A 12282-nucleotide genomic window follows, 5' to 3' on the forward strand; every position below is an offset into this window, starting at 1 on the left:
GTTCAGTCCAAAGGAAGAAGAGTTATGATGTGTGATGTTTCAGACATGGCTAGAACTTGACTGTGGTGGGGCTGTTGTAGACAGAGAGAGACAGTTCCTGCCTCAAATCCATTTACAGTCCGGACAGATGACAAGTGAGATATGATGAGTGTTATAATCCTTTTTCTTCAGGGGGAGAATTTGGATACAGTCAGAACCCTGTGCCAGTGAGTAAGCTCTGAGCAGTGCAGCTGTTATCCAGGTTGTTTGGGACATTTTTTTGGAGATGTATCCAGTGGGGATATGGAAACTCAGATTTGGCCTTTCAGCACTAATGCTTACTCCCGGGTTAGCTGGCTAGAGGTTAGAGCCAGGCAGCAATCACCCGAGCTATTTCTGCAATGAGGAATATGTGCAGAGTCAAGCAAATACCCTCTCAGAAGAAATGAATTACCAGCCAAATATAGATTATTTCATTTTGAGGGACACCATCCAATCTACTTAAGTTCTCAGTCATTCAGTAGCTTTTAATGTACATTAATGCCTGTATTTGTAATAACCATGCATGCTAAAAACTCAGTATTAGGCCCTTGTTGCTGACATATAGTGTTAGACAAAGCATGCTTTTTCTGTTTGCTAAGACACCGAGTGCAAAAACATTTCATGTGTAAATATTCCCTTGTGGATTTCAGCCCTTTTTTTCTGTAGTAATAGGAGAGGTAGAGACAGAGCAGGGTAATTTTTATAGCAGGCTAGTTTCTGTTAAATGCATCTTCTGGCATTGGTTCAGTAAAATACATAAATGCTTATTTTGGGGTAGCTTTGATATGATTTAAACATCTGTTTAAACTTATAAGGTGAGTGCAAGTACTTTGCAAAATAATTGTCTTAATGTCTTATTTGAGGGTACAACTGTGGAACTGCGTGGTTGTGATTTGTTTGGGCGGAAGGATTACAGCAGTTAAATACAACAAAACTCAATTAATTATAAGCCCCAAGGAAGCACAGCAAAACTCAGGGATGTGCTAATGAGCGTCTTAGAAACCCCATAGCAAACTGGTAGTGAAAAGGTGAGAAAGTATGGCGTGTTTTTCTCTGATGAAGATAAAAAGTGGTGATCTTTCTTCTGAAATGCTGTAGCAGAAGCACTAATGAGATAAATGTATTTATGCCATGAATAAAACGCCTGATGAAAACTAATACGAGAGATGGAATAACTGATTGAAGTGGGCCAGGATTGTCAGTACGCTCCATCTGCTTTGCATCATTGGGCCGGGCAAAACATCAGAGCATATTGGTGAATCTGGCACGCGTCATGTTATTTTTATGTCATCCTTATTCTTCCAGGGCCTGATCCAAGTCCAACTCAAGGCCATAGAAATGAGTGGACTTTCCTTTACATCAGCGAGCTTTGAATTGGTTCCTTCCTCCCTCACTGGTTATGTCAGTAGTCCACAGTGGGTCTCGGAGGCATTTTCACAGAGCAGTCAAACACAACGGTGCTTTTGATTTTAGCGCTACGTTTTGACGATGTTGTTGTTGATGTATTGTCGTGGCTGGAGTCCTGAGATAAAATGAAACGGGGAACATACTGAAAAAATATGTCCTGATTTAGAAGCTAATGAGAACTTTCCCAGAAGTGCTGAAATTCAGTGGGATTTAGAATCCCAAGGATCCTATTATTTTGGAAAATGGACCATATGCTTTCAAGGCGTTTGGGCAGCTCTGAAAACTTCATCTATCATTTCTATGAAGAGCAGCATAGACCTTATGTAATATCACAGGAGGCAGCCAGAACTGTTGAGAGTAAAACCCGCAAAATGGCTTGATCTTCTATTGTTTCTGAAGGTGTGAATTCCCCTTTTCCTGACGTTAAATAATTTTGGGGTGTTTTCTTCTGTTAAAAGAGGAGCCTGCTGTATAAAGTAGTTCTCCCATATGCCTGTCAATCCAGGCATCCCTCCTTACTCCTGCTATGTTTATTTATATATACACATATAAAAACAATAATCTTACTCTTGATTAATCAAGGTGATTCAGCCCATGCCTCCCACCGTCTTACTTTGACTCCAGACTTATTCTAACAAACAGCTTTAAATATCACCAGGGTTACTCATAAAACATGGTGCTGCTCTGCATGAGTAAAGACTCTTTGAATCTGGCCTGGAGTAAAGTTACTAATTCTCAGTGAGAAGCAAAGCTAGACAAAGATTGCAAAATATTGTCCATTAATCTGTTCTTGAATTTTTAAACACATTTTTTGGTCTCTGTTCACTCGTGGATCTCTGAGCTAATGAACTTGTTGACAGGAATGTTCACCATAACAACCCATTTATAGCAAACATTGCAAGATCTCTGCACTCTTTCCTTCATTCAAAATAACACCAGTCTCCCTCCCCAAGAAACAACCTTCCTGTTTTAGAGTGTTGTCACTAATTGTGAATATTCACAGTGGTACCGTGTTTTGTTTGTTTTTCTACATCTTCCTCTGGCAAAAAAAAAAAAAAAAAAAAAAAAAAAAGGCAGAATTAAATCACTTGAAGTAGAATTTAAGAAAGCAGTGGGACCAAGGAATGACCTTAAAAGTCTAGTACCAAAGGGGAGAATGGCCCAGATGTGGGAGCTGTATGGAGATGGGGTGGTGAGTCCTCTGCCAACCAAAGGCTTCACTGGGTGAAGCCCTAATGTAGGAACACTCTATCTGCGAGGCATTTAAGGTAAACAGCTTTCAGGACCTCAGATACAGCAAGGTATGTGTAAGAGATGCGTAACACTGATAAATCATCTGCTTGTGACCCAGCTACAAAAAAAACCCCAATCATTGTATAAATGATTTAGTTACAAATTCTTTACCTAAAGACGTCCTTTCGTCTGCTTGTAGATATTTTCTTCGAGGAGATTATTCATGGAGCAAGGATCTAAAATAAAAATTGAGGAGGATGGAGCAAAGCTGGGCTTTGGTGAGTACATCCAAGCCCTAGATACATTGCAAACAATCTGAGCCTGTTCCCAAGCAACTCCCAAGTAGAAAATAGGCACAACTGTTCTGAACAATTTTCTCAACAAATTGTTTGCCTACCTGTAGGATGTTCCTCAGAGCCAGGCAAAATCAAGGGAGATCAGCCATGAATTGTTTGACCTCAGCTTGCTTTGGATCTGGCCTGTCATGGGAATTATAGCTATGCCATTCTTCAAATCTCAAGCAGTTTTACAAAGGGGAAAAAAAAGAAAAGAAAAAAAAAAAAAGGTTAGAATTTTTATTACAATCGGAAAATGCAATTTTTCATTCCCTTCTTGTTTCAGAAGGTCTGAAGGGATTTTACTCAACTTCCTCTTCTACCTTCAGGCAGAGACCAAATCTGAGAAATTGCAACCCAATTTTGGAAAGTTCTCAGCATGCAAATAGGGGGTCATGATGGGAAGCTGCTGCTGAACTCACTTTGTTGTCATGAGTGCTTCTGGGAAGCTGCTGCCGACCAGGTGGTGCCCTCAACCCTGCTTCATTCCAATTTGTATCTGCCAGTCAGAAGTATCTGATCAAAACCATGGGGGGGTTTTACCTCTTGGGACCAGCTCTGATAGAGTGAGGTAGGCAAGATCCATTTGTGTACATAGGAATTGTCCAGTAACTGCAAAGTTCAGTATAAAAATCTGTATTGCCCCAAACACAGATTTTGCACTTACTCTAAAAACTTTGTTGCTGAATGTTTGAGCTCCAGAGAAAACTGCATGGGAGACTCAGGAAGGAGGAGAGGAATGGCATCTGAATTCAGGAGTTCTGTCTTTGGCAAGATCCTGTAACACAGGATGGGCTGTAGCCTGCACCTGTGGTGATATAAGGCTTGATGGAGTTTGTGCTGATATGTTTTTCCAGTATTTAGGGTTTAGTGGAGTGTGGTGTGCCCTTACCAAGAGCAAGTGTTACCCTTGTAAGCATCTGAATGCTCAAGCCTGATTTAGACACCTATGTTAGGCGTTTTGGCAAAATACACCAGCGTTATGGAAAATAAAGTCTATAGAATTGGAAAAATTTGCTGGAAATTTACTGTTGTTACATCCTGATTTGGAAAAATCAGCACGAAGGCGCGATCCCTGAAATAAATGGAAGAAAACGTCTCACAGCCGTCAGCAGGCACTGGAGGTCTCCAGCAGAGGCTGCCTGGGAGCATGGAAGCTACCGTGCACAGTGTCCTCAGCCAGGCACGCTCACCGGCCTTGGGCAGAGGCGTGCTCCTTGCCATCGGTGCTGGTTACTGGTGCTTCAGTCTCTTGCTTGGTGATAGATCCCTGCCCCTAATTTGGGCTCCTGCTCTGCTCCAGGCAGAGCTGGAGGAGACAGAAGGCGTGAATGGACAGCCAAGACAGAGCACAGCCAAGGGACTGGCTTGGCTCTGCGAGGCAAAACGCAAGCTGAGCCATTGGAGCCGGCTGTACACAGATGAGAAGGAAAATGCACAAAGTGATAAATAACTTTGCTCAGGCCGCCAGGAAGGGCTGCCAGAACATTCTCGCTTGGCTATGCTCTGACTTGGCTCGCCCTCCGCCGGCCCCCTCCTGCACAGACAAAGAGCCGAGCCAGAGCCACGCATGCATCTCAGGGACGGCTCGCCCTGGCCACCGCTGCCCCATGTCCAGCCAGCACCTGGTGGGAAGGCTCTGGGATGGAAGAGGGACCTTTCCCCAGCTCTGGGGGCTGCCAGAGATGGCTTCTATCCCATTGCTCCCCTGGCAGTCTGGGCTGCAGAACAGTCTGTGCACCTATACAGAAAGCAGGCTGGTGCTTCCTCCTGTGGCTCTGGCAATGCCTGTGCCTGACTGCAGTGGAAGGAGAGATGGGTCTCGGGGAAGGTTTATCAGGGAAGGAGGAGTGTCTGCCTTTCTCAGTTCAGCTGGCAGCTCCAGAAAAGCTATTGTTGCGGTGTTTCCAGCGACTCATTGCCTCACTGATCTGTGATGCACATTGAACATATGTCTTTGTTTAGTTGCCCATTATTTAACCTAGATTTTTCCCCTCTTGAGAGATTACAGCAAATTCAGGGCATATGAATAGTTTAATTTATCATTTTCCAATATAGATTGTCGTGCACTTGTGTGTAGTGAAAATAATTTGTTGTCAAGTTATCCAGTTACCACCTCATTTTACATGCTCCATAATGAGCTATTTGTAATGATCCATATTCAGAAGAAGTCTAAATAACCCAAATATTGCCATCCCGCTACAGATAGCTACTAGTGATTTCAAGCAACACTGAATCATACTGATCCCTCTGAGAGCTATGTGCACATTGTTACAGAAGTGGTTTGCTACCAGAAAATCCCTTTTCAAGAGTACCCTCCTTGCTTTTGAAACCCTACAGACATTGGGAAAAGTTTCCATTAAAAAATAGAAAAAAAAAAGAAAATGTATTTCAATTTGAGGGAAAAATATAATTTTAATAGATTTATTTATTTTTTTCCAAGTTGTGTTTTTTTTCTCTTTTTCCTCTTACAGTGGGTACATCTTTCCACGGGTTTCAGCTCTCAGTGGTAGTGTCTGAAACTTACATGGCATGCCCTTGTGCTAAATATAAGTTGTTTTCTCAGTCTCTTAAAAAGCTCGGTGCTCAAATCAATGCTCACTCACCCCAGATTCGTTCCTCTGGCCCTAAACGCCCAGAGGTTGCTCATGCAATGGAAAAAGATGGGTGTTCAGAAAGGTGGTTCATGCTACCTGAGTTCCAAATGAACCTCACCTGTAGCTTGTCACAGCAAAGGCCACTTATTATTCTTCTGCTTAAACAAGATCCTGTTAGACATGTCAGTCAGGCACCTGAAATGAGCCAGCCTGCACCTGGCTTAAGCACTTTTTTTTTGTTCCTTTGTTGTGAGCAGGAGCCTCAAGCTCCATTCTTGATGCTTTAGCATCTATTTTCTAATCAGTCAGTCTGATGCGGTAGCTGCCTTTGGGGATTTAAAATGTAAGTTATTTCTGCTGTTATTCTATGGCATGACTTGGCATGAGCTGGCATAACCATTTGGCTTGGATGAGGGACCAGTGACTTGGACGGGCTGACAGACTATAGTCAGAGCCTAATGACTGCCTGCATGCTGCTAGGAGGAACCCCCTGGGGTGCTAGGGGACTGCTGCCAGCTCTGCTCTGAATTAACATCTTCGCTAAGGAGCGGGCAGGCAGAAGGGCGAGTAACGCTGAAAAACCGTGCCTTCAAGCTGCTGAGAAATCAGCCCTTGGAAAATTGCTTGGGCAGGTTGTTTGGGTTGATCAGACAGATAAATAATCAGCAGCCCACGCTGTGCCCCAGTGAGCCTTCGCATTAGAGATGGATGCAAACACGAGAAGTCGTTAGCGGGGAAATTGCGGTAGTTGAAACTGAACTGAAATTGTTTGCACACAGAAGTGATCTTTAGGCATATGATATTTATAATGGGAGCTGCTAGCTGCATTTTCTGACTTCCTAAGAGAAATGATGAGCGTAGGTAGAAATATCACTGCCCTGCGTTTTCTCTAGCTGCTAAAGAAAGGTTGCAGAATAAAATGGGGTCTCCTACAGTAGTAATCAAATGAGAGGGATTTTTGAGAGCTGCTCTGTGTGGTGGAAGAACACCTCAGGAAAAATCCCAAGCGAGACAGGAGCAAAGAGGTTAGCACAAGGTAAATTCTAAACTTGAGGCTTCTGGTTATCTTGCTCTTTTACAACTGCATTTCCAACCTTGTAGTAAAATAAATAAATAAATAAACGGAAATGTAATGCTTTGTTCAATTAGAATAACACTGTTTCTCTTCTTTAACCTTGACTGATTTTGTGAAGGAATTTGGATGACTCTGGAAAGCACTAACACCATCTTTTTTTCTTTTTTCTTTTTTTAATATTCCTGAAGCCAGACACACTTTAATGGGTTTGATTTTGCAGGATACGTCATTAGTAATTTATCTGAAACGTGGATCTGCTTCCTCATCTTTTGAAATTGCTGATTTCTATTGTTTGGAAGAGACTGATTTTCAGTACTTCCTTCTACTAGGTCTGCTCCAAAAGTAATGCCTCCTATTTTATTATGTTGGCCTGCTTCATCAGAGGTGGATGTTGGTGATATGGCAGTATAGGCTGAACCCTCTCACTAGTATTCCACTACATGTTGTTGCCATGTGGCAGCAGAGGGGCAGTCTGACAGAATGGCATCTGGCATGGAAGTGTGGATGAAAGAAAGGTCTGTCTTTGAGTTCCTCTGTGCAGAAAAAGTGGCACCCACTGGCGCTCGTCAATACTTGGTGAACATTTATGGAGACCAACCAGTGGAGGTAATCAGTGGTGGATTTCAGCAGTGGCAGCAGCTCTGAAAGATGAGCCATGTTCTGGATGGGCCATGAACATCTTGATCAGTGGGTACAGTGATGGCCACTGTCTTTGGGGATGGGAAAGGGGCGATCCTTCTGGACTTTCTGGAACCTGGACAAACCATCAACTCTGACCATCATGATGCTGATGGAGCTGAATGCTAAAACTTCCAGAGTCAGGCCAGAGGTGAAGACAGCCTTTTTTTCTGCATCACAATAACACTGTGCCCTGTGTCACTTTGAAGGCCAAGGAGCCCATTGCCAGTTTTGGCTGGACTGCCCTGCCACACCCACCATATAGTCCTGATTTGGCATCTTCTGTCTTCCACTTGTTTGAGTCAATGAAGGATGGATTGTGTGGGCAATATTTTCCTATCAACAATTGCTGTCAAAAAATGGTGGTAACTGTATTGAAAAAATAGTGTTTTGTAGCTGAGAATTTGCTCTGTCAAACAGTGTTATTGTATTCTTTAAATCTGTTGTGGTTTCCATGGAAATAAATGGAATGCATTACTTTTGGAGCAACCTATATTTTCTTGGTCAGAACAGGTACACATATAACAGTCATATTCAATAATTTGGCACTGAAGGACACCCGGTATATGGTATATATGGTTTGTAACTTTTCTACATGAGAGCTGTGGGGTTATGGATGCTGTAGCCTCCACTTGCTGGCCTTAGTAGGACAGGTACTGCAAGTGGGATAATGGGGAGAAGGTACACAGCTGTTCTGCACCTAAGGGCTGTGGTCTGTCTGTTTTTATTTAACACCATGGCATTGTCCTGGCTTGACTCTCTACATTTACAGGCAGAAGTGCAGTTAACACAATTCCTGCTAAAATGAATGTGGGTGTTATTCATGTATCAAATTGCACTGGTTTAATAAAATCCCTATGAAATAATGTCTTGAGTGATAGCAGGATGAACTGGGGTAGCCCCAGAGTGATGTGAAATAACCATAGTGATATTTCAGGATCCTGGGCTGTTGCTGTGGCTACTAGCCGGTTTGACTTCCCATTGCAGTGGAGGAATATTAGCCAGAAGACGACTCATTGCTGAGGCTCCCGCGTGACAGTTGTGCTTTCTGCCAAACCTCCTCCCCACGCGGGGCTGAACCAAGGCAGACATCAAACTGTTACTGTTGTTGGTTCTTGCAACACATCCCAACTGGTGCATTGGATTTGTCAGATGTCGTTAGGAGAAGGTGCAATTGAAGACATAGTTGAAAGTTATCACTTAGGCTCCTTTTTTCTCCCCATTAGAAAAGTTTTTTAATTAAAGTATTAGGTGTCTGTATGTGGAAAAATTGTCTGCTTTCGACAGAAACCCTTTGTATTTTCTGGAAGATAAACTATCCCAAATTGAAGAATTTTAACTGTAAGCCAGAGGATCCATTCTGCAAAGCAGCACTGTGATGCCTTGGAGCTCAGAGCAGGTGATGCAAGGAGCTCTCCCAGTGTGCACCAGGATCCAGAAGTCCTAAATTCATGCTGTCTGAGGGTTCCTGTTGACTTAAACCCTGGGGAAAAAAAAGTGTCTGCTATGCTGTAGTCATTCAGTACTCCTGATGGTTCTGGTCTTTCTCCACTCTTCCTTCAAGACACCAACCAGCAAACCATTAGCAGAAAAGCAATCTCAGCATTGTCTGAAAATAGAGCCCTTCTGTTGTCCTTGCCTTGTCTATGTAACAGTGTAACCCCAAGAATCACCACATGCATCACTGTATCTATAAAGCCTCCTAAAGCCACAGAGCTAGGGATTCAAAAGGAAAGGTAGAACAGCAGTGTCCTGGTCCACAAAACTTATCCTCATGTTTGACGGTGTTGTGCTTTTAATGTTTTGATGGCCCAGTTTGTGAGATTTAGGTGTGTACTCTAAAAGTCCTGCATCTTATCAGTAGTTACCTGGGAGGTAACTAGCAACAGGATGAAAAGTAATGATGGAGGTGTTTCCTGGGGTGAGTGGAGGCTGAAGAGGGCCCTAAAGCAGAAGAGGTCTGCAAGGAAGCCCCCAGACTAATGGTTCATTGAGATCACAGCAGCTTTGAGATCCTTGAGACCCAGTCATTGAGATCCTGAGCAGCCTCTCAGGATGCCCAAACTGGGAGACAAAGAACAGTAAGTAAATTCAGATGACTCACTGAGGTGGGACAGGATGGAGAGGCTAATCCCTGTCAGTTCCTGCAGAGTATGAAGAGGCACATCCAAAACAAGCACATCATCACCAACCTCTGATGAGGCCAGGAGATGCGAGGAGACTTTGATGGATGGCCTTTTACATCCTTGGCATTCTCATGAGGGAGCAGGTTTGGCCACCTGGAGACAAGCATCTTAGGGCATGCTGGTGGAGTGGGCCTGTGAACACCTCTCCATGCCTGGGAATCTTTGGGGTATGTAAGTGCAATGGAAATCATTTTTCTTTTAAAATAAGATCTCCCCCTCCTGTAAGGCCCCATGTTGAACTTCATTGCATCGTTGCGACATTATTTCCAACATCCGTTTAATAAGGAAAAAATAGTTCAGGACCCCACTTTCATCCCGCCATGAGTCAGTACTGTGTGTACATAACTGTATGCAACCTTGGTCACATCCAGCGGGGAGTCCAAGCTGGCACCCAGGGCGCCTGGAGGATGCGTGACTCAAGGTCTGCTAGGAGGATGGAGCTGCTCCCAACCCCTGGGAGGTGTGAAGGTGGGAGATGCTTGAGAGCCAGAGCTCAGTGCTTGGTCCCAGTGATGGCTGTGCTGAAGAAAACCAGGATGCTAGAGATGGTCTGTATTGCACCAAAGGGTGTATTTGGAGCCTGCTAAGGCGAAAAGAAGCTTGGGCATAAATTCGTGTTGTTTTATAGTTGCATCAAAGTGTAAGGCAGCAGTTCTCTTCTTGCCCTGCCTCCTCTCCCCTTTTAGTGTCCCTTAATACATAAAAATAAAGATCCTTTATGTGAATAAAGTAGAAGGAGCCTCCCCTAAGCATGTTTTAAAAATGCCAAAAATAGTCCCGAAGTCTCAACCAAAAGAGAACATAGCCAGCATTTCTGTGGAAAATGTCTGTAGCTGGAAGGGGCAGGGGGGGTTGAACCTGAGCTGGGGCTCGGAGGTGCTCTGTTGTGCCCCCAGCTCTGCTGCCTGCTGTTCCCAGCACCTCATGACCATGCAGGACTGGCCCAGCTGGGATTCAGCTACTGGCCCCCCCGGGAGGAAGCCTGCCTCTGCCATGGGCTTCCCTGTCCTTCGTCTGACAGTTCTTGGCAGCTCTGGCGCAACGTGTTGTTAACAGCAGTCTTCCTAATTAATGGGGAACATGTGTGTGTTGCAGAAATCCTTTTCTTTTTTTCTTTTTTTTTTTTCCTTCTTCTGTTTGGTGGAAATACCGTAAAACTGTTTATATCCATTATAAAAGTTGGGGGGTGAAGGGGGTTTACTATCTTCTTATCCCAAAGGTTTCCTTTACCTCAGATCAACCCATTTTGGGAACAGGCACTTCCCTAATCCCTGGGTGTCTTTTCTTAAATGCTTTCACACATCTGCACCCCTCTGTCCTGCATTCCTGCCATACCATCATCTTGTCCTAATGAAAAGTAGCAGCCTTCAGCATTGCCAAGTTCTTCTTCTTCTTGTTTTGTTTTTTTTAAAGACAAAATCCTGTTTATCAAAAAGAATTTCAGAAGTTTGTTGATTTTTTCCATTCATTAACTTAAATTTTTGTTAAAAAAAAAAAAAAAAAAGCAGCACAAGAAACTTTTGCTTTCCCAACTGTTTTCCCTTCTTGAGTAATAAGAAAACATGTTTATATACCATCTGCCACCAGCATGTTGTACAGATGAGCTGGCAGACTCATGTCTTCAGTTCACATCCAGCTCAAGAATAAGGGTCCCCTATCACAGGTGATTTGCTAAACCCTCTGCTGCTGCCTCCATCACAAAGACTGCTTGGGGCTGGCTTAGGAACAAACACAAGGAGAAGAGAATAAAGCATTGCACACATATATCCTCAGCTGATGCCAAACAGCAAGTGTTAACCAAGCCCATTGTGGTGCATAAGGTCTCTAGCCCCTTGCAAATGTGCAAGGACCCAGAGGATGCAAGCGCATTGTGCAGCACCACACTGAGAAATTATGCTCCTAGTAAACTGGACCTGGCAACCCTGTGTGGTATCCTATAGTGCAAAGCACATGTGTCTATACCATCTCTTGTAGATGGACATTGAGCAGGGACCACTCTTGCAGACCTCCACGTGGTAAATAATGGTGATATAGGATGCACCTATAGTAATGTGCATGGCTCTTCTTTGAAAGCCGAGCATCCTCAATCTATTCTCCTTGGAGGGAGGTGCTCCTATTCCCACTTTGCAGACATTAAAATGACAGAGAGTGTCAGAGGAAAGTGTTGTTGATGGAAGCTGTGGAGAAAGCTGTAATGTGCACCTGCCCTTCAAAGTCTTGCCAAGGCTTTTGGAGATGTATAGAATATGCAGGAGATGAGCAGAATGATGAAGAGTGATCAGTATGTTAATCTGGCTTTGGGCAAAGTTCAATCTTTGCTTTTCCAGGAGAATACTATTCTTGGTGGTTTTTTGTGATTTGCGTTAAAGAACAGGCTCTGAAATTCCACAGATAACACATTTTCCTATATTTGCCCCAAAAGGGGGAAAAAAGAGAAGGGCATTTGTGAAACTTTGTCCTTTGTTTCTTGTGGAAGACAGCAGAAAACTTGAGACCAAAGCATCAAATGTTTCACTTCTCATCAAATGCATGGAAATGTCATTTTTTTCCAGGTCTACCAGAGCCACAAATATGTTAACATAAGCTGATACTACCAGTACAGCTAATGGACCAGATCCACAGCCAGCATTAGCTGGCATTGCCCTGTGGTGTACTTGTTACCCTAGCAGCTCGCCAACCATGGTATCATTTTCCAGATTATTTGTATGGAACTATGGCAACTTACATCCACTGAGGGTCCAGCCAACTCA

General features: G+C 43.6%; 1 long non-coding RNA gene across 9 annotated transcripts in view; it reads left to right on the top strand.

Moving 5' to 3' along the window:
- LOC107314540 overlaps nt 1-12282 on the top strand; it is a 188819-nt gene that overhangs the window by 74468 nt on the left and 102069 nt on the right. Inside the window, exon 3 of one of the 9 annotated variants that reach the window (XR_004307354.1) lies at nt 2861-2939. The exons of the other annotated variants lie outside the window; for them this stretch is intronic. This is a non-coding gene — a long non-coding RNA (uncharacterized LOC107314540). The remainder of the gene's footprint in view (nt 1-2860; nt 2940-12282) is intronic. 9 annotated transcript variants of the gene reach the window in all.

Source organism: Coturnix japonica, chromosome 5 (genome assembly GCF_001577835.2).
Source record: "Coturnix japonica isolate 7356 chromosome 5, Coturnix japonica 2.1, whole genome shotgun sequence".
NCBI classification, from domain to species: domain Eukaryota; kingdom Metazoa; phylum Chordata; class Aves; order Galliformes; family Phasianidae; genus Coturnix; species Coturnix japonica.